The following is an 11181-nucleotide window of genomic DNA, read 5'->3' on the forward strand; positions in this document are numbered from 1 at the left end:
TAGTAACATGTTTATGTCACTATTTTGGGTGTGTGATTAGTTTTTGAGAAATTATAATAAATTATGTGTGAAGGTATTTAGTATTGCAGGTACTTATTGTTTGTATTCGTGTCTTTCTCAGTTTTAGAACCAAGGATATTTCTTGATTTGAATGCTGCCAAATACAGCAACCTGCCTGTTCCTTGGAGGATACAAGGGGAAGGAAAATGTTCATATTAGCTAGCTGTGTAGCTGAAGATCACGTTGCCTGCAACAAAATTAAGTGAGGACAGCATACTGTAAATGTTCTTGATTTCTTCATGTGAAGACCAGCTATAGTTTATTGTGCTAATGTGTTGATATGGTCAAAGCACTGAACATAATAGTCAGTAATGGATGTTTCACCATGTAATGTTTAGTTTTTGTTTGTATTTGCAGTGTTACAGAATAAAAAGGGAGGAAAACAAGTCAAGAAATAAGAGAGAACAGAAAATGATCCAAAAGAAGGAACATCAGTCCTCAACAAAGCTTCTGGAGCTTCCCTTCCTTCCTTCACGCTTTTAACGATCTGTCTCGCTACACAGAGCTAAGAACGTGTTGCAGGGGCAGAATAGAAGGTTACGCTTGGTAAAAGAAAGACAGAAAGACAGACATCCGCATGCTAGCCAGGTCTTTTAAAAAGAGTCAATTAGAAAATAACCCTCCAGTATAATTACATATATGAAGTATGGTTATTGACCATTTATGTTCACTCATTTAAAAAGATAACGACCACAGCACGTGAATTTGGAAAAGGATGAAGTGACTTGGTCTCGCACATGCACAGCCTCGATAGCGTACGGATTGCATTATGACAGTGACAGTTGCAAAGCCATAGTTTATTCTGATAGGCATTCAGCGAGACAGCTTTTCTCCAAACACGAACTCTTGTCATGTTTTAATCTCGCATGACACCCCGACTATTTGTACACTCATCTGGTGTTTAACCTTTAACTGCATATTTTCCAATACAGTAAGTCTGTTTTGGTTTAATATTGATAATCAATTCATTTTGTTGAGTGCCAATGTGAAAAAACCTCCAGCCCGCACTTTGGACACCCCCGCTCTGTTTTTAGCATTTAGCATAAAAAAGCTGTACTTGTTTACCCGCACCTCCTGAAAGATGAGGAAGCCTCAGTTGGATGATTCTCTGAGATGAAGTCCAGCAGCAGACACGTTCAATCCACAATGGAAATAACACATCTACACTCACTTTATGTATGCATCACTTCATGTCACAATGACATAAAGAGATGCACGTGACATAAAGCACACAGACCATCTGTCTTAGTGTTGCGTATCATGAAAACTACAACTGTCCTATCAGAGGTAGCTCTGGCTGTATCTGACACGGTAACCTCTGACTTCAAAAAGATGATATATGAGTAGAGGTCACTGTATCAACAAACGATGGAGTATGTTTAAATGATGAATCGTTTCATCTTTTCACTTAGATGTGTCCAAACGTCACAGAGACGTTGGTGTGGGACAATCTGATTCACTTTATCTCCATGTCACATTTTACAAAGACCATTTCCAAAGTGGTGCACAACATTATAAAACCAAGAAATAGTAAGACCTCCTTTTAAATCTACCAGTTCCAGTGAGAACAATAAAAAACAGGAAATCATAGCAATGCATTTAAAATCACAATAGAGAGAAAAATGTTTTTTCTTGACTAATCGTTACAAGATCTTGTGAGATTAAAACGTGACATAATGTTCTTGTTCAGAAAAAAACTGTCTTGTGGGCACCAGGCCTGGCTCGATAATAAGTTAATTAATCACCAGGGATGTCCCGATCCACATTTTTTGGCCTCCGATCAAATCTGATGTCTTTTTATAGTCTTGCCAATTCGTGTTGTGATGTTCACGAACAAACCGGTTCTTTTGAACGGCTCGCAGCTGGGAACTGTTCTCCTGCCCCAGTTCACCTGAGTGCGACAGTAAAAAAAAAACAAAAAAACACATAAATGCCGAAAAGTTGTTTTCTGTTTGGCACAGAAATTCACTGTAGCCTGCTTTGTTTTGAAGGAAGGCAGAAGTTAAGTGGCTTTTGGGCGCCATTACGGAATACTGTAAATGAATCTTGGGTTCACGGAGGACGAGGAGGAGGAGTAATAATAGCTGGCAGGAGCAATATGTTTTCACAAGGATACAAAAACACTACAGCCGAATGGCGCCAGGACACATAGGCACAGCCAGAGGAGTGAAATACATGTGAGTCACTTAATCATTTCTTGTGTCCAACCTAGTAGATTGATCATTAAAATTCAAACAAAATTTGAATTTTGAGAGTGTTTAAACAAGAGAGAAATGTGAGGGAATGTTAAAGGGATAGGTTGGAGTTTTTGACATGAAGTTGTATGACTTCCCTATCAGTAGTGTACTATATCAACAGAGACTTACCACTTGAACATTCAATACACAAGCAACACCTCTGGTTGACATTCCTGTTGTCAGCATGCCAATTGCACGCCCCCTCAAATCTTGCGACATCTGTGGCATTGTGCTGTGTGATAAAACGGCACATTTCAGAGTGGCCTTTTATTGTGGGCAGTCTAAGGCACCCGTGTGCACTCATCATGGTGTCTAATCACAATCTTGATATGGCACACCTGTGAGGTGGGATGGATTATTTTAGCAAAAGAAAAGCGCTAACTATCACCGATTTGGACAGGTTTGTCAACAATATTTGAGAGAAATGGTGATATTGTGTATGTGGAAAATGTTTTAGATTTTCATCTCATCTCTCAAAATGGGAGCAAAAGAAAAAGTGTTGCGTTTATATTTTTGTTGAGTGTATGACAACATATTTCTCCCAATTTTTTTTTCAAATAACGTAATTTATGAATATATATTTTTTACAAATACCTTTTCAACATAATTTTTAAAAATACATATTTTAATAATTAATTACGTGATTATAATTTCTATAATATATTTGTGCATATATATTACAACAAACAGTTTTTATCATAAAAAAACATGTCATAAAATATTTTATTACAGGCTCCATCACTAGTGTTACGTTCCAGAGATGATTTGGACCCCAGATGCAGAGGCGGAGAGCTTGGAGTTCAATTAGAGTCTTTTAATGGCACAGCGTGAAAAATCCAAGAACAAAAGGCGATGGTGTAAAGCACAAAGTAGAACTGAGAGAGACACCATGAAAAAACTTAACCTAACAAGGAAGAGCAGGAGAACAGGGAAAAGGCTGGGGTGAAACTAAGACAAAATAACACGAGTAGAAAAAGGTAGTCCACAGGTAAAGTACAAGTCCACATGCGCGTAGCGAGTAGGAGCTTGGACAAAGAACCAGCGTCCTCCAGCTGTAGGCAGTCAGCTTAAGTAGAGGAAGTAATTAGCCACAGGGGTGCCCAGCCTTCCCGTCTCCAGCCCGCTCCTGGGTGACTGCAAAACACAGAGAAAACAGGCCAGGAAAAGGCAGGGACAGCAAACAACCTGAGTAGGCCACAAAGGCCAGGTGCGAACGTGACAACTAGTTGCCTTTCTTTCGCTTGGAATGTTTGGCATGGCACTTTCTCCACTCTAAGGTACCCCTTTACAGATGCCATGAAGCCAAAGATGTCTACTGCGACTGTTAGCAGTATCAGATGTCTCGGTAAAAGTATTACAGCTGACTGTTATTTGAAGTTTGGTTGTAAAAGGTAGGTGGCAACTTTGTCTGTGGCGCAAGTATACTTGTTTTTCTTTGACGGGAGCCAAAAACCAGGAGAAGGACACGCCCCTTTTCATGGCCACCCACCACTTCCTCAAGGTAGGAGACACAGCAAGTTTCCTCGAAAAGTACACAGTCAAGTGAGTGTTTAGAGCCGGGGTCTCAAACTCACCTCACTCGGAGGCCGCTGGAGGTAGAGTCTGGGCGAGGCTGGGCCAACTGACACTTCCTGTCCGTCTTTAGCTGGTGTTCGACATGTTGGTGCTACGAAAACACACTCTTGTGTGTCTGCACCAGGTGAGCTAAAACACACCACAGAATGTTTCTTTTATTGCTTATTTTATCCAAAATCCGTCTGATGATTGGTTTGAAACGACCTCATGGTTTTGCGAAACAGGAGCCGATGCCTCAGAAAGAGGCAGCGATTAGTACAGGCGCCCTCAAGTGGCCACTTTTGTTACTGTCACTACTGAAACATACGCATCTCATTAATAGTCACATTATTAGAGAGAGATCTTAGTATAAATCTACATTTAAAAATTGGGCTGTCAAAGTTACGTGCGCACGCCTTGTTTGACGTCTTGACTAAAAAAAAGACTAAATGTATTTGTATCAACTGTCGCTCTGAGTTGAGTTGACGGAGTTTGTCGCTTGCCAAAGAGAAGTGAGAAAGTGCAGCACTGTCATTTATTCAGTCGTGCCCTTGGCATACGAGTGTCTCGGCCGTCTCTCTCGGCTGATTTTTTTTGCTTTGAACTGCGAGCTACAAAGTTGGGTTAAGAACTGCTCGTTACCGGCAGGCATAGCCGAGGACAGCTATTTGGGGCCTTGTTTCAATGTAAACATGGATGTAAATAGTCTTAGTGGACCGCTCGCTCGTCACCGCAAAGATTTTCAACACACCAGCAAAACATACGTACATGAAAGCAATCTAATTGATCTCATTTATTATGTATTGTGTAAAACTATGACAGGAACAACATCCAATAAAAAGCAAGACATGAATACAGATCCACCATCCTCCACTATGAGCCTGGAGTTGATATGATTTGATTTTAAACATTTATTTCATTCAAGAAAGAAAAAACAAACAAACAAACAAACAGTATTAAAACAATATGACATTAAAACAAACACTCTTCAAACCAGAATGAAAGGGAGCAGAAAGAAGACAAGTCTTATTATCTCTGCCCCTTTTTCAATCGCAAACAAGGTCGTACTTAAAAACAACAATATAAACAAAAAATATATATATAGCAGCCAGCCACGCAGATGGTTACAAATGTCCTCAATTACAACTCAACCAATGCCATTTCCCACAATAAAAATAACCATAGTATGACAGTCGATCATAACTAAGATATTTCATATTTCCTCAACAGACTCATTTTAACCATTTTTTAAAATATGATATCTGACATTCCATCATTTTAGTCCTGAATTTTGTTTTTTGAAAATCACTGTACCTTTTAACAAATACTTGCTTTCTCTTTTTTCAAATCTTTTCTGAATATTAATTGGCAAAGTTTTTTTTTTATAAGCTTTCAGCATAATTTGCACTACATTATAATCTACTAATTCATGGAATTTCAATAGTTTTAACTGAAGAAATAATGGATTTGTTGGGTCTCTATTGTTTTCTACTAATTATCCTTATTGCTCTTTTTTGCAAAATAAATTTTGACTGAGTATATGTTTTACAAGCATTTCCCCATACTCCAATGCAATAGGTCAGATATGGAACAATCATGGTATTGTACAACATATACATTGCTTTGTTATCCAGTGAATCCTTTACTTTATGTAACAATGCTATTATTTGGGATATATTTACCTTTGTATACTGTATATGTGATTCCCAACACAACTTCTCATCCAGAATTACACCCAAAAACTTGGTTTCCTTTACTCTATTAATTTCAATACCATCTATATTAACTGAAGCACCAGAGTCTATCCCTCTGTTACTGAATATCAGATTTTACCTCATCTATCTGCACAAATTTTCTAAATAACTTGAAACCCATTCAAGTGCAACTCCTCTGATACCATATTTGCTCAGTTTTTTAAGAAGTATGGTGTGATCAGTGGTATCAAAAGCCTTTTTGAGGTCAACAAAAATACTTACCAAAAACTGTTTCTTTTCTATTGCAGTAGATATTTCTTCCGTTAATTCCATAAGATGTGGAGTGGTTAGTTCTAAATCCATACTGACTATTACTTAAAATATTGCATCTATGTATAAATTTGTCTAACCTGGTTACAAAGAATTTCTCAAATATTTTGGAAAATTGTGGAAGCAAGGACAACAAAAAAGTCATGAAACTCTAACTATTTCAGATTTATCAAAAATGTCAATCTTTTTTTTTCACAAAATAATTTGGAAGAACCGATTCTCGTTTATCATTTTTTATGACACTATTTATTATTCTCCAGGTAGCCTTCGTGCTCTTTCTATTTTCATATAGTACATTACCATACCTCGACCCCGCAGCAACTCTGGAGTTGCTGCAGGGGAGAGGCGGCGAGCTGGTGTGGGCTTATTAATAGCCCCCCGGCACGGTGCCTCTGTGTTGGAGTTATCCCTGGTGAATGAGAGGGTAATTTCCCTACGCCTTCGGGTTGGGGAAAGGGTCCTGACTGCCGTTAGTGCGTACGTGCCGAACGGCAGTTCACAGTACCCAGCCTTCCTGGAGTCCATCAGAGGGGTGCTGGAGAGCACCCCAACTGGTGACGCCGTCGTTTTGCTGGGAGACTTCAACGCCCATGTGGGCAATGACAGTGTGACCTGGAGGGGCGTGATCGGGAGGAACGGCCTCCCCGATCTGAACCTGTGCGGTGTGATGTTGTTGGACTTCTGTGCAAACCACAGTTTGTCCATCACAAACACCAAGTTCGAACATAAGGATGTCCATAAGTGCACATGGCACCAGGACACCCTAGGCGGCAGGTCTATGATCGACTTTGTAGTCGTATCATCAGACCTGCGTCCGCATGTTCTGGACACGCGGGTAAAGAAAGGGGCTGAGCTGTCAACTGATCACCACCTGGTGATGAGTTGGATTAGATGGCGGGGGAGGATGCCGGACAGACCCGGGAGACCCAAACGTGTAGTGAGGGTGTGCTGGTAACGTTTGGCAGAGTCTCCTGTTCGTCGAATCTTCAGCTCTCACCTCCGGCAGAGCTTCGGCTGCATCCCGGGGGAGGACGAGGATATTGAGTCCGAATGGGCTCTATTCCGTGCCTCCATTGCTGAGGCAGCCGATCGGAGCTGCGGCCGCAAGGTGGTCTGTGCCAGTCGTGGCGGCAAGCCCCGAACCCGATGGTGGACACCAGAGGTCAGGGCTGCCGTCAAGCTGAAGAAGGAGTCCGATCGAGCATGGATGGGTTGAGGGACTCCTGAAGCAGCTGATAGGCACCGGCAGGCCAAGCGGCACGCGGCTTCGGCGGTGGTCGAGGCAAAAACTCGGGTGTGGGAGGAGTTCGGTGAGGCCATGGAACACGACTTTCGGCCGGCCTCGAAGAGGCTCTGGCAAACCGTCCGGCGCCTCAGAAAGGGGAAGCAGTGCCCAGTCCACACTGTTTACAGTGGGGACGGGGACCTGCTGACCTCGACTGAGGATATAGTTGGGCGGTGGAAGGAATACTTGGAGGCCCTTCTCAATCCCACTGACATACCTTCCATAGAGGAAGCAGAGGCTGAGGACACGAACGCGGACAGTTCCTTCACCGTGGCTGAAGTATCTTTGGTAGACAAAACGCTCCCCAGAGGCAAAGCTCCGGGGGTGGACGAGATTTGCCCTGAATTCCTCAAGGCTCTGGATGTCGAGGGACTGTCTTGGCTGAAACGTCTCTTCAACATTGCGTGGAAGTCCGGAACAGTACCTCTGGATTGGCAGACTGGGGTGGTGGTCCCCCTTTTCAAGAAGGGTGACCGGAGGGTGTGTTCCAACTATAGGGGGATCACACTCTTCAGCATCCCTGGGAAAGTCTATTCCCGGGTGCTGGAGAGAAGGGTACGACCGTTAATCGAACCTCGGCTACAGGAGGGGCAATGTGGTTTTCGTCCTGGTCGCGGAACACTGGACCAGCTCCACACCCTTGCAAGGTTACTGGAGGGTACTTGGGAGTTTGCCCAACCAGTCTACATGTGCTTTGTGGACCTGGAAAAGGCATTCGACCGTGTCCCTCGCGGTGTCCTGTGGGGGTGCTCTGGGAGTATGGGATTGGTGGTGCGCTACTATGTGCCATTCAGTCCTTGTACAACCGGAGCAGGAGCCTGGTTCCCATTGCCAGTAGTAAGTCAAGCCTGCTTCCGGTGAACGTTGGCCTCCGCCAAGGCTGCCCTTTGTCACCGATTCTGTTTATAATTTCCATGGACAGAATTTACGTTCTGCGCAGCCAAGGTGTCAAGGGAGTCCAGTTCGGGGGCGTTCGGATCTCGTCTCTGCTATTTGCAGACGATGTGGGGTCCTGATGGCCTCATCGTGCTGTGACCTGCAGCATTTTCTGGGACGGTTTGCATCAGAGTGTGAAGCTTCTGGGATGAGACTCAGCACCTCCAAATCTGAGGCCATGGTTCTCAGTCGGAAAAGGGTGGATTGCTCCCTCTGGGTTGGGAATGAGGTCCTGCCCCAGGTGGAGGAGTTCAAGTATCTCGGGGTCTTGTTCACGAGTGAGGGAAGGTTGGAGCGTGGCCACCGTTCAATCTATGTTCCCACCCTCATCTATGGTCATGAGCTTTGGGTCGTAACCGAAAGAACGAGATTGCGGATACAAGTCGGCACTCGCATTAAACATGCACAAAACTGGGGGATTTCTAACTGGATATTATTTTTGAAATAAAATAAAGGCCCAAAAAACTGACTTTTTCAACAAAATTGAGGGGAAAGAGGAACGGTGTACCAGGGTCCCTGGGCACTTGTGACGTTCGGAAGATTGTCTTCGGATGGAGTGAGATTTAGTAGCCCCAGAATTGCTGGCAGATGTTAGCATTATTGATTTAAAAGTACAGATTTAAAAAAATTAAATGCGTGTATTTTTCATGGTAGTACGACATCCACAGACAAAAAAGCAGCTATGTGCGTGTGTGCGTTGGGCATAGCATCCATGTTTGGAGCAGGGAGAAGGTAGCATATACGCTTACACATGGTTGCACCCTCTTGGCAGCCGCGTGTCCTGAGCAAACAGTCCCTTTAACGCAGGGGTGTCCAATGTGTGGCCTGGGAGCACATTCTAAAAATAGAATTTTATCAGGAAGAACAAAAAGAGCAAAATCAGCAGTAATCTTACAAGAATAAAATCAAAATATTAAGAGAAAAAAAGTTGTCATTGTACAAGAATAATGTAGTAATCGAGAAAATGTCATTTTAGTAGCATAAGGTTGAAATGGCAAAGAAAAATGACTTTTTATAAGCTGTAAAATGAAAAACAAAACGAATAAAGATGTCGTTTTTTGGAAAATGAGATTGCTTGAAATGCTGTAATGGTACGACAGTCAAGTCAAAATGTTCTGGGTGTTAAGTGTTAAGTCAAGGAATCCCAAAAATGCAGAGTCAAATATCCGTGTAACGAAAAGTATTTAATCCAAAAAAAATAACAAAAATACAAAAACATCACAGGAAGCAAAGTACAACAGAAATACCTCCGGACCTAGTCACGGGAATAGCAAAAACAGAAAACACTGCTAGCACTGACACTGAGCAGGAAAAAAATCACAGTAATAACAAAAAGAGTTGCTAACAAAAACTAGCAGAAGTTACAGCGTAAACGCGACCGCTGAAGGACGTCAAGCAGGTAGGACTGTACTTACAATACAGTGGTACCTCTACTTACGAATGTCTCTACACACGAATGTTTCAGGTTACGAAGTACCTGAACGGGAAAATATTGCCTCTAGTTACGAAGGCGTTTCAGGATACAAAGTCAAAAATACAGTACAGTACGCGCTGCTATTCGCCGCTCACAGAGTTTCCCGAACATAAACAAACTTGTAGCTGCTCTGCCATTGGCTATCGCCTAAAATCTGCATGGCAACCCGGTGCGTATGCGTGTATCCCAGCATGCTCTTCGTGTCCCCATCCCGCTCTGTAAACAGTCTATGGTACCGCTACGAAGAGCTGACAGTCACAATGGACCCCAAGAAAGACATGCAGAAAAGTGGACAAGGAGAAAAGAAGAGGAAGAGACTTTTTCTGGCCATAGAAAAAAAGCAAGAGATAATAGAAAGGTATGAAAAGGGGATGCGTTTGAGTGATCTCGCAAAAGAATATGGCCGTAATATATCTACGATGCTGTTGCCCCACGGGAAACTGAGGAATTCGAGGTGGAGCGTGAAGTTGACAAAATTATTTCGCTGGGAAAGGGCATGGGTCTTGAGGTGGATGACGAGGACATTAACGAGCTGATTCAGGAGCACAACGAGGAGCTTTCAACGAAGGAACTGCAGGAATTGGAGGCGATGCAACACACCACCGTGCAGGAAGAGTTCAGAGACGACGAGGAGGAGGACGCAGCCATCATTGCATGAGCCCAAATTAAAGACATTTTAGCAAAATTCCATGAAGTCTCGGAATTGTTGACAAGTCGGGCTATCGCTCATTTTGATGATGTCTGCCTCGCGCATTTCTGACGGATTGTCAAAAGCTGGCAAAAGCAGACATCATTGGATCAGTTTTTCAAGAAACGCGAGGCAAAAACACTGCTGAGGACCAGTAAACAAAGAGGCCAAAAAGTGACAGTTAAAAGGTAAATGAATATTTTTATTATTTCCTTTATTCTTTGTTTTTTTACATTATGTGCCTCTCGTTTTATGTTTATTGTGCGGTAATCTAATTTTAACATGTATTTGTTTCATGTTCTGATGCTCTTTTATGATTTATTAAAAATAATATCATACTTTTGCGGGGCTTGGAACGGATTAGCGCATTTACATTCAAAAGGCGTCTCTACTTACGAAGCTTTCAGGTTACGTAGCTACTCCCAGAACAAATTAAATTCGTAAGTAGAGGTAGCACTGGAATAGGAAAGCAAGGGTCAGAAAGCCAAAACACAATGCACAGGGATGCTGGAGTGAGCATGACAGGGTGTAGCAATGGGACAATCTGGCACTGAACATAGCTTTGCACACAGCTTAAATAGCACTCCTTAATCAGGCACAGGTGAGGATCATCAGCTCATCAGGAGTGTCAGAGATGTGCTGCAAGAGATGACAGTACCGCAGCACACAATCCTGACAGTATCCCCTCCCTTTTATAAGACGCCCCCTGGCGGCATACCTGGTTTATTGGGGTGGACGGAGTGGAAGTCGGAAATGAGAGAGGGATCCAGGATACAGGAGCGGGCGACCCAGGAGCGCTCTTCTGGTCCATATCCCTCCCAGTCAACCAAATAGTGTACCCCCCTCCGTCTTTTTCTCGAATCTAATATTGCTCTCACCGTGTAAGCTGGCTGGCCATCGATGATGCGGGGCGCAGGTGGAGA

This window comes from Dunckerocampus dactyliophorus, chromosome 9, assembly GCF_027744805.1.
Source record: "Dunckerocampus dactyliophorus isolate RoL2022-P2 chromosome 9, RoL_Ddac_1.1, whole genome shotgun sequence".
NCBI classification, from domain to species: domain Eukaryota; kingdom Metazoa; phylum Chordata; class Actinopteri; order Syngnathiformes; family Syngnathidae; genus Dunckerocampus; species Dunckerocampus dactyliophorus.